Source organism: Maniola hyperantus, chromosome 23, assembly GCF_902806685.2.
Source record: "Maniola hyperantus chromosome 23, iAphHyp1.2, whole genome shotgun sequence".
Classification (NCBI taxonomy): Eukaryota; Metazoa; Arthropoda; class Insecta; order Lepidoptera; family Nymphalidae; genus Maniola; species Maniola hyperantus.
In genome coordinates this window covers 1,989,161-2,001,178 of record NC_048558.1, presented here as the reverse complement: position 1 = coordinate 2,001,178, position 12,018 = coordinate 1,989,161, and the positions used below count along the sequence as shown (strand labels likewise).

General features: G+C 37.9%; 1 protein-coding gene across 2 annotated transcripts in view; it reads right to left on the bottom strand.

Moving 5' to 3' along the window:
• The window catches only part of cher (filamin protein cher), a 98,014-nt gene extending 86,266 nt beyond the window's left edge, over positions 1–11,748 (bottom strand). For both annotated transcript variants that reach the window (XM_034981142.2, XM_034981141.2), the window contains exon 1: positions 11,479–11,748. The gene's annotated coding sequence lies outside the window, so the exon portion shown is untranslated. The remainder of the gene's footprint in view (positions 1–11,478) is intronic.
• Positions 11,749–12,018: the final 270 nt, after the last annotated feature.

Sequence of the window (12,018 nt, the reverse complement as noted above, 5' to 3'; positions counted from 1 at the left end):
CTATAACATAGAAGATAGAGGCGAATATATGCTATATAGCTACGGAGAAACGAAGGGAGAAAAGGGAGTCGGTTTCTTGATAAGAAAACAAAATCGAATAAAAATTTTAGACTTTTTAGGTATAACTGAGAGAGTGGCTCTACTACGAGTACAAATTGAGGAAAATATTTACTCAATTATACAAGCATATGCACCTACAAGTGAGGCTAATGACAGTGAGATTACTTATTTTTATCAAAGTTTACAAAATACAATTGAAAAATGCAACAAGTACATCATTTGTATGGGAGATATGAATGCGAAGATAGGGCAAATAAAACAAAATGATAGCTATGCTTTGGGTTCGTACGGATACGGCAACAGAAATGAAAGGGGAGAAATATTTATTGAATTTTGCCAACAAAATAAACTAAAAGTAATGAATACAATGTTTAAAAAGTCACCGAAACTGAGATGGACATGGGAGTCACCAAATGGAATAACAAAGAATGAAATTGACTTTATTACAACAAATGTACCTAAATCAATAGAGAATATTAGTGTTCTAAGTAATTTCAGGTTTCCGAGTGACCATCGAATGGTGAGAGCAGCTGTTAATATTTCTCTCAAAAAGTCATCAAGACGTCACTATAATCAGAAGGCAGCGAAACATGTTGATAGAGAAAAACTAAAAGCAACACTTTTGAATAAAATAAGTATTATTGACTGGGAAAGCTGTGAAAACCCTCAGGAGATCTACGACAGAATAGAATTTTTTTTAATAGATAGCTCAAAAATAGCCAGAATAACAAATAGAGAAAATAAAAGACAATTTATAATAACCAAAGAAGTCGAAAACTTAATAAATGAGAGACACACGTTAAAAAATAAAAATAATAAAACAAAACAAGAAAAGAAAAAATTAAGCTTACTATATAGAACTATAAATAAAAAAATAAGAGAAAATATAAGAGCGTATAGACTAGACACCATAAAGTACTTACTGGAGAAGACTGGAGCAGTAAAAAAAGTAAATAAAAAGCTAAACACCACTAAAATAGTAATGAGTCAAATACAGTCAGCAACAGGCTCTACTGTCACAAATAGAGATGATATAGTTCAGGTAGCTACCCAATATTATCGAACTTTATACAGTAAACAGTGCCAAACAAAAATAATGGTAGAGAACACTTACAATGACGACTCAGTGCCGCTGTTTATAGAAAGAGAAGTAGAGCTATCGATAAATAAATTAAAACAAGAAAAAAGTCCAGGGCCAGACGGCATCAGCAACGAGATCATTATTGCTGGAAAGGACATTCTTATAAAACCGATGACAAGACTCTTTAACGTGATACTCAAAACGAAAAAGCTTCCGTCTCAATGGACATATTCTGAAATTATACTGATATATAAAAAAGGAGACCCAAATCAAATCTGCAATTATAGGCCTATAAGTCTAACATCATGCCTATATAAAGTATTCTCTACCACTTTATTACGACGTATCACAAAAACCATAGACGAAGGCCAAGGAATTGAACAAGCAGGCTTTATACAGGGATTTTCTACCATAGACCATATTCATACTTTAAAAAATATAATAGAGAAATACAAGGAATATGGAAAGTCCTTATATATTGGTTATGTAGATTATTCCAAAGCCTTCGATTCTATATCGCATGAGGCTATCTGGAGAGCTCTATCAGAACAAGGCATCAATAAAGAATATATAGATATTATAAAGGAACTCTACCAGAAGAGCACATCTAGCGTACGTATAGATAGAGTTGGTACACCATTCAAGTTAGAACGGGGCGTTAGGCAGGGCGACCCGCTCTCTTCAAAGCTATTTATAGCTGTACTTTAGAATATATTTAGGAAGCTAAACTGGGACAGCATTGGGTTAAGAATTCACGGCAAATACTTATCAAACCTGAGATTTGCAGATGATATTGTACTACTCTCAGAAAACTCGCACGATCTGCAGTATATGCTAGAAACACTAAACTCACAAAGTATAAAAGTAGGACTGCAAATAAATCAAGATAAAACAAAAGTAATGACAAACTCCGTAAAGAAACATATCAAGATAGAGACGGTTAATATAGAATATGTAGACGAGTATATTTATCTCGGCCAGCTAATTTCCTTTGAAAACTCCATCGACAAAGAAATAGACAGACGGGAAACAAATACGTGGAACAGGTATTGGAGCATGAAGGAGATTTTTAAAGGTAACCTTCCCACAAAAATAAAAACTAAAGTATTAGAGACTTGTCTTTTACCATGTCTTACCTATGCATGTCAGTCCTGGCCTCTTACTATCAGAACAATTAAAAAAATACGTACATGCCAGAGAGGCCTAGAGAGAAGTCTCCTTGGGCTGAAACTAAGAGACCGCGTAAGAAGCTCCGATATAAGACGTGAGACTAAAGCGAGAGACGCAATAAAGCAAATCCTACGACTTAAATGGAGATGGGCGGGGCATATTCAAAGATACAAAGATGATAGATGGACCAAAACTGTAACAAATTGGTATCCTTTGAATTGGAAGCGAAGACCCGGAAGACCATTAAAAAGATGGGAAGACGACCTCGCGAAAGTTGCGGGGAAGATTTGGAGTACGCTGGCCAGAGATAGGTGTACATGGGGTAAAATGGAGGAGGCTTTTACCGCCACTGGCGGCCCTTACATAGAACTTAAGTAAAAAAAAAAAAAAAAAAAAGTGCAATATAAAACTTTTATTGTAGATATTAGATTATTTAAATTGTTTAGTGTAAATATTAAGTAAGTTGGGAAGAATAAAAATAAGAATATCTAGTTTAAACTAAGTATAGATAAAAATGTAAAATTAATTAGTAAGGGATAAAAATAAAGCTTTTTTATTATATATTATTATTATTAGTACCTTCAGGTCAAGAGTGAATAGGCATCTTCTAGACAAGCGCGCTCCATCTTAGGCTGCATCATCACTTGCCACCAGGTCTGATTATAGCCAAGCGCTAGTCTATAAATTAAAAAAAAGTCGCGACCATAAGCTAGTCATAAATATACTAGGAGTAACCATAATTTCTAGCAAGTATTTTGACGGAGACAGGGACACTAGCGTCGTCCAACGTCGTCCTAGATAAAATTTAGTGATCTAATGCTTAATGGACCGTCCTAAGTGCACGCCATGTTTCTTTTCTTTTTTTTGACTGTAGGACTAATTTTATGTCTCGGCTCCAACTCGGCCGCGAAGCTTCGAGATGTCTACACGTCCAAATTCCAAAACTCCTCAATGATTTAAGACCAAAGTCTTCGTGTCGCGTCTTACAGTGCGTGTTGCCAGTGATGACATATGGCCCTCATAAGAGAGCTTGCAATTTCGACGAGGAAGCCAACAGAAGAATTCGGCTAGGTTGGGCAGCTTTTGGGAAATTGAGTCAAGTCTTCTCATCGTCAATTCCAGACGAAAGTCAGTGCCTCAAGACGAAAGTCTTTAACCAGTGTGTTCTTTCTTCCCGTCCTCACCTATGGTGCTGAAACGTGGACACTAACAAACGGCCTTGTCCACAAATTCAAAGTCGCTCAGCGAGCTATGGAGAGGGCTATGTTAGGAGTTTCCTTGAGGGACAAGATCAGAAATGAGGAGATCCGCAGGAGAACCAAAGTCACTGACATAGCCCAAACTATTAGCAAGCTGAAGTGGCAGTGGGCAGGTCATGCCTGTCGTAGAGGCGATGGCCGTTGGAGCCGAAAAGTCCTTGAGTGGAGACCGCGTTTAAGCAAGCGTAGTGTGGGACGCCCTCCAGCACGATGGACCGACGATATAAAGAGGCTGGCGGGAAGTGGCTGGATGAGGAAGGCTGAGGACCGGGTGTGGTGGCGCTCTTTAGGGAAGGCCTATGTCCAACAGTGGACGTCCACAGGCTGATGATGATGATGGTGATGATGAAGAGAGCTTAGAATCACTCAGTGGGCTAACATCACTACCCATACATACTTCCTTACTAATGTTATAAATGCGAAAATGTGTCTGTCTGTATGTCTGTCTGCTAGCTTTTCACGGCCCATCCGTTTTACCGATTTTGATGAAATTTGGTACAAATATATAGCTTACATCCCGGGGAATGGCATAGGTTACTTTTGATCCCGGAAAATCAAAGAGTCTACACGGAAATTTTAAAAACCTTAATCCACACGGGCGTAGTCGCGGGCATCATCTAGTAATACCTATTATAAATGCGAAAGTGTTTGTTTGTTTGTTGGTTTATTGGTTTGCCCTTCAATCACCTCGCAACGGAGCAAACGGTTCGATATTATTTTTTTTGCATTAGTAGGTATAGTTAAAGATCTGGAGAGGCCATATAGGCTCCTTTTTATCCCGGAAGATAAAAGAGTTTCCACGGGATTTTCAAAAAACTAAATCCACGCGGACGAAGTGTTTTATGTAAATGTTTCGTCAGTGCAAATTCACAGTAATGATATAGCGATCGGATATTATGACAATTATTATCGTATAATCATAATTTATAGAGCAATGATAATAAATTTATAATGGTTGGACGGAATGTCCCGGAAAGCGGCTTCCCGGGAAAGTGTACTTCTAAAGTACACCCGACCCATTTCCAGAGGCTAATTAATTAGCTAGACGACCAGAATTAGCCTAGACGCTTTACAAAGTTACAATCTTCATGCAAGTATGCGTTTCAGCTAAAGAGAGCTCAGTCATAATATCAATAGGTACCCATTATTATATGTATAGTGATGCTATATCGTCAGCTAGTACCTAATCCATACCTACTAATATTATTAATGCGAAAGTGTGTCTGTCTGTCTGTCTGCTAGCTTTTCATGGCCCAACAGTTTAACCGATGTTGATGAAATTTGGTACAGAGTTAGCTTATACATCCCGGGGAAGGAATAGGCTACTTTTCCCGGAAAATCAGGGAGTTTCCCCGGGATATAAAAAATCTAAATCCGGACGAAGTCGCGGGTATCCTCTAGTTTTGAAATATAGGTAAATCTAACTTATTCGAGGTGATAATCACTACCCATATTATAAATGCGAAAGTAGGTATATTTGTTTGTTAGTTTATTGATTTGTCCTTCAATCACGCTACAACGGAGGAAGGAACGGCGTGATTTTTTGCATGGATATAGTTTAACACCTAGAGCGTGAAAAGCTAATTTTTATCGCGGAAAATCAAAGAGTTCCTAAGGGTTTGAAAAACCTAGAAATCCACGCGGATAAAGGCGCGGGCATCGGCTAGAATAGCCAGCTGGGTAACATATAATAATAACAAAAAGATCAGCTGAAAATCTTGTCAAACGTGCCACACTTTTTCAGGAAACCACTTAAGTACTGGGTTAAACGAGCTTATTCTCGTTCCGTGGCCCATTTTCTAGCTGTTAATTAATTAACGGGTCAGACACAACCGAAAATAATCTCGTTGATTATATTATAAGTATCTATATCAGTACCCTTATTATAAATGCGAAAGTGTGTTTGTTTGTTGGTTTATTGGTTTATTGGTTTGTTGGTTTGTCCTTCAATCACGTCGCAACGATGCAACGGATTGACGTGATTTTTTGCATGGGTATAGTTTAAAACCTGGAGAGTGACATATGCTACTTTTTATATCGGAAAATCAAAGAGTTCCTACGGGATTTTTAAAAAACCTAATTCCACGTGGACGCAGTCGCGGGCATCAGCTAGTCTATTATAAAAGGAAAAGCTGACTGAATGACTGACTGACTGACTGATCTATCAATGCACTGGTCAAACTACTAGAGCTAGACGGATCCGGCTGAAATTTACCACGCTGTGCGCTGGTGTGGGTTACCAAGTGCGGATTGGCAGACTTCACATACCTTTGAGAACTTTTTGGAGTACTCTCAGGCATGCAGGTTTCCTCACGATGTCTTCCTTCACCGTTAAAGCAAGTGATATTTAATTAACTCCGAAAAGTTAGAGGTGCGTACCGAGGACCGAAACACCCGACCTCCGATATGAAGGCGGACAGCTCTTAACGTTTTCAAGACTCGTGTATATAAACACTATCTAAAATGTCAGAACCCTTCTATGTAATTACACATTATTAAATATATTATCCTACAATTAAAACATCAATATTACTCATAATATTATTGTTGTATATTTATTATTCATCTATCACTATATTATATATTAATATATGTATATATATTATGTATTATATATGTACCTGTGTATATCTTTATCTATATATTATTATTAAGGCATTTCTGTGCCTATTAATATACATATTACTTATATTATAATTATTATCTTTATGTTCCCTAACAACTTACGTACACCTTAAACCCAGATTTCACTAGCCCTTAAATCCTCTTCAACCTAGTTGCCTGGTAGAGATCGCTTCACAGCGATAAGGCCGCTGATTGTATGTTTCTTCTTTTACATGTTTCTTTTTGTGTCTTTTCTTTTTGGTGTACAATAAAGAATATTAAACTAAACTAAAAAGCGCTAGGCATCACAGGTTTTTTTTATTAAATTAGCCCAAAGATTATTACAATAATATTTACTATTCCATAAATAACTGCAAGATAATTTCAGCGCACAATGGCTGGCTACAGATTCTTGCACGCACCATTTGACACAGACAGGGCGTAAAGTCGGTGTCATTAGAAATACATCTTTACGCTACTGAACCTCTTCTCTTCTAGTCTCTAAATAGTCTTTTTTTTATATATATAAAAATGAATCGCTGAATGTGTTGCTGATCGCAAATCTCGAGAATAGCTGAACCGATTTTGAATAGAATAGAATAGAAATCATTTAATTGGTTGATCCAATACACTATTAACACAAACACAAATATTTACAAAAAAAAAAAACATTCCTTAAAATCTAATTCAAACAAAATATAGGTACCTAGTGTCTAAAATGTGTCGTGCCAACGAAAATTTTGCTAATTCTTTTTAAAATAAAATTACTTGTTAGTCTTAAATTAGACTAGATCGTAAAAAAAAAACAATTTGTAAACTAATGCGACAAAGTAGACTTAAGGCATTCAAATTTCGACCCTAGCAATAATATCATCTCCAGTTTAAGAAATTAGTCAAAATAATGACTAATTTGTGAGTAGCTCACGTCAAACGCATTATTTTGACTAATTTCTTAAACTGCACACTTTCAAGTAAAGATTTTTATATAAGCCTATGAGATGATACTGCTAGGGGCTCAATTTGAATGCCATAAGCCTACTTTGTCGTATTAGTTTACAAATTGCGAAAAACCGAATTAAATTTGAATTTCGCGGGCAGACCGTGTCTACCACCTTAAATTAATCCGATTTCATTCATAAGCAAATTTTACAAGACCCCGGATTTATCAGTTTCAACTTCCAGCAGACGTCATGGAGGCCATTTAAAGAGTACGTAAATCTTCAGGATTTTTGGCAGACCTAATCAAAGTTTTTCCGATCACACCGACACAGAATCCGATCCGACTATCCGATTCGATGCGATTTGATTTCATTATCACCCATCGCCGGCTCATTACGGAGGACAGGTCTACTCTCAACATGAAAAGGGTTTGGCCATAGTCCACCACGCTGGCTAGGCTAAGTGCGGATTAGTGGACACGATGTTTTCCGTCACCGTTAAAACCAGTCACATTTAATTGCCTAAAATGCCCATAACTCCAAAAAGTTAAAAGTACGTGCCCAGGATAGAATTTTTTTCGTCTTGCATGGCTTGATTTGATTTACCGAGACATAAGTGATAAGAAAAGTATGCGAGTTCAGTATTTTTAACTCGAGAGGAATTTCATTTTTATCTTTATCTTAAGAGTATTTCGTATTTAAGAGTATTGTGGGCTTATAGGCGGGGGGGCCCAGTGTTTGATTTCCGAGAAGAGTATTTAGGCATAGTGGTGGGATCTACGCAAGTCTATGTTATAAAGAGATCCTGCATGCAAAATATCAAGTTTCTAAACTCAGCTTTTTGGACTGTACATTCAATTATGTCCTTCTAGAAATCGTGAACTTAAACCATAAAGGTGTATTTATAAACAAAAATGCAAATGCAATTTAATTCTAGTATAATTGCGAATTGCGAAATAGCCTCTTTATCGTAACGTTGGGTAAACTATTTTGTAAAAAAATAATGAAATAAGTAAGTATTTTTGACGTATGAGTGTTACAATAAAAAAGTTATTTACTTGTTTGTATCTTCTACAAAATTAAACTACAATGCAGGTTATTCTATGGCTTGATGATGTATGACATATCCGTTCCGTTACGATACGATAAAATACGTATTAGCCCGTCACGATATCGCGTCGGATGATGTGGAATTAATGCATTCCTCACACTATGACTAACATTCAAACAACGTGTTGCAAATCCGATATGAAAATATGCACAGATTAAAAATAATTCAGACTGTTCACAACCTACGTTAAATATCACGAGCGTTGGGTACTTTTATATTATTAACGGATTCCGGGCTAAACCCGAAATAGCATGGTTTGACTACCGATTACATCACAGGTTGACATTCTACGGTAGGGTTGACAGAAAAGATATTATCGATACCTTGTTTTCAAAATGGCACCATCAACCCATCGCCGCCGCTGCGCCGGTTCACTACTGAGGGAGTCCTTTCAGGATCATCATCATCATCATCATCAGCCTGTGGACGTCCACTGTTGGACATAGGCCTTCCCTAAAGAGCGCCACCACACCCGATCCTCAGCCTTCCTCTTGACCATCCTCATCCAGCCACTTCGCGCCAGCCTCTTTATACCTATCATCGGTGCTGGAGGGCGTCCCACACTACGCTTGCTTATACGCGGTCTCCACTCAAGGACTTTCCGGCTACAACGGCCATTTCCTCTACGACAGGCATGAACTGCTCACTGCCACTTCAGCTTGCTAATACTTAGTTTGGGCTATGTCAGCGACCTTGGTTCTCCTGCGGATCCTCATGTCGGATCTTATCCCAAAGGGAAACTCTTAACATAGCCCTCTCCATAGCTCGCTGAGCGACTTTGAATTTGTGAACAAGGGCGTTTGTCTGTGTCCACGTTTCAGCACCATAGATGAGGACAGATCACAGACACTGAGGAATTGACGATGAGAAGACTTGACTCAATTTCCCAAAAGCCTTACAGGATGAGAAGGGTTTAAGTCAAAGTCCTAAAGCCAGCCAAGTACGGATTAGCAGACTTTAAGCTCATTTCACACTACGGGACATAAATTATATTATATAGTCCGGTCAAAATAGACCTTCAAGATTACAATGATTCGCGTAGGGCTAAAAATTGGTACGAATGTTGGGAACATACATACCAACAGAACAACCGATGGGGACTTTTCACAATTCATTTATGTATTGGTTTTCCCAACATTCGTACCAATTTGTACATTCGTACCGTTCCGGTATGATGCCGTGTAGAAACCAAACGGGCATGAGTTTAATAAAAACTGCCATACCCCTTCCAGTAAGCCTGCTTCCATCTTAGACTGCACCGTCACTTACCACCAGGTGATATTACAATCAAGGGCTAACTTGTATCAGAATTTAAAAAAAAAAGTTCAGCCATTATAGCTCGTAGCTATTGATATCCATACTTAATATTATAACTGTGAAAGTGTCTGTCTGTTTGACTGTCCGTCTGCTAGACTTTCACGGCCCATGCGTTCAACTGATCTTGACGAAATTTGGTACAGAGATAGCTAGCATCCCGAGGAAGGACATAGACTACTTTTTATCCCGGAAAATCGAAGAATTCCCACGGGATTGTTAAAAACCTGAATCCACGCGGATAAAGTCGCGGGCATCATCTAGTAAGCTGTAAGCTATATGCAATGCAGCTAGGATGAAATCCAGCGATACTGCCAAGCCCAATTTAATGTTTTCTGCGTAATAATCGGACGCGGAGCACACGTCGACCATTTGTCACGAGACCCGCTCATTTCCAAGAAATTCCTGCAATAAAGCTCCTCAAGAAACGTATCTAGGTACGTTTGGTATTGCAAAACAAGTGATAAGTAATTAAAAAACACGACTGCCTTGCCAAAAAACGAACTGAAAAGCATAAAATTTCTTTGCTAAAAAGAATTTTTAATTACTTCAATCACTTTTTCACATTTAAAAATAGCATGTTTTTTTCAAAAAAATTAAAGCCAGTATCACTCGGGGTGATGATATATAAGTAAGTCCAGCAAATTGCTATTGCGCTGGAACCATGTCTCATTAACATCGAAATGACGTCATTTTGATTTTTGACGTCATTTGACGTACTTATATTTAAATAAAAATATACCATCAGCTCGAAACTTCAGTCTAGTGCTGACGTCACTAAATGGCGGCCACGCGCATTAGCAATTTGCGGGACTTATACCTTATATTATACTTATGGTGTTACAAAGAAACTCACATAAATGCATACACACATGAACCCTGAAATCATTACACTCCTTTTTTTGAGTAGTCCTGCAATAACGCATAACAAGAGCAACGGCCGAGTTTCTAGCTGGTTCTTCTCCGTAGAAAGGGTCCGGTATTAGATTCATTTGACGATGCAAAAGGACTAACTAACGTAAAAAAAAAATTGAAACTCACGTTTGACAACATTAACAAAGGTCATGACACATAGCTGAAATGTCGAGGGATGTTGGGGTCGTAATGTGTTGAAAATGGTGAGCCCGCATCGAAAAACGCAGAGTTCGTAGACCCGCTACGACACCAGTAAGCGAGTTATCTACAGAGGAGCAGAGGAATGCGGTACTATAATATGAATTGTGAAAATCTCTCCACGAAATCTTTTTTTTAATTCAGATACAAGTTAGCCATTGACTGCAATCTCACCTGGTGGTAAGTGATGATGCAATCGAAGATGGATGCGGGCTAACCTGGAAGGGGTATGGCAGCAGTGGACATCCTAATACTTAATGACATGATGATCCTAATACATTAGTGTCGATGATGTAAGAAATACCTTTTAATCCTTCTAGACCTTTGGATGGATGCCTCTTTCGAGTGTGGTTTGTGATTCTGATTAAATAATCATCATCAACCGATAGACGTATACTGCTGGACATAAATAAATAAATGAATAAATGAATAAAATAAATAATCATTCATTTGCAAGAACGTTCGTACAAAAAATATGGAAGTATACAATATAAACAGCCCTTAACATTCGACTAAATTAATAGGTCTCTTGTAGGGACTTCCTCACGCCACGGTTTTACGCCGCCTGAATTCAGCGGCTCCCTGCAACTCGTTTGATGTCGTCCGTCCACCTAGTGGGGGGGTCTTCCAATACTGTGTCTTCCGGTGCGAGGTTGCCATTCCAGCACCCTGGGACCTTAACGTCTATCGGTTGTACGAACTATGTGCCCTGCCCATTGCCACTTCAGCTTCGCAACCCGGATTAGATAATGTTACTTAGATATTTAATACTCCACTACTCTACTATTAGAGCTAAGTAGTAGAGATCGTCTTTTCCAAATATCTTACCTTATGCTGGCTTTACTGAATACACTCAACACAACACTGTTTGGCTGTTTACGTAGATTCCATTGCCACTGAATAGCTTTGTAAAAAAAAAGTTACAGAATATTGATGGCCGCCGGAAAAAGCGCGCGAAATCAACCGCCAAAACTTGCACTTGCTTTTTTTTCTAAAGTGATTTAGGCAAAGGAATTTAATTAAATTAAAATTTTTTTAAGCTTGGGTTGATTTTTATCGCGACGTACTCTAGTGTACTGAGCCAACGAACATACGTGACTAAACCAAATTCACGTGCTTTAATGTAAATTTTAGGTGGATTGGGCGAAAATTTGTATGATGTATTTTGGAACGCGTAAATCTTGAATGCATTTTCCCACTTGCATCGAATTGTGATACGATGAACTTTGGTAGATGACCAAAAAACCGTTACTTTAATGATTTATGTCTATACAAATGTTTCAGACATAATCCTCCCATGTTAAGGGGAATCTTAAAGTCAAAGTCAAAGTCAAATGATTTATTCAAAATAGGTAATTAATAACTCTT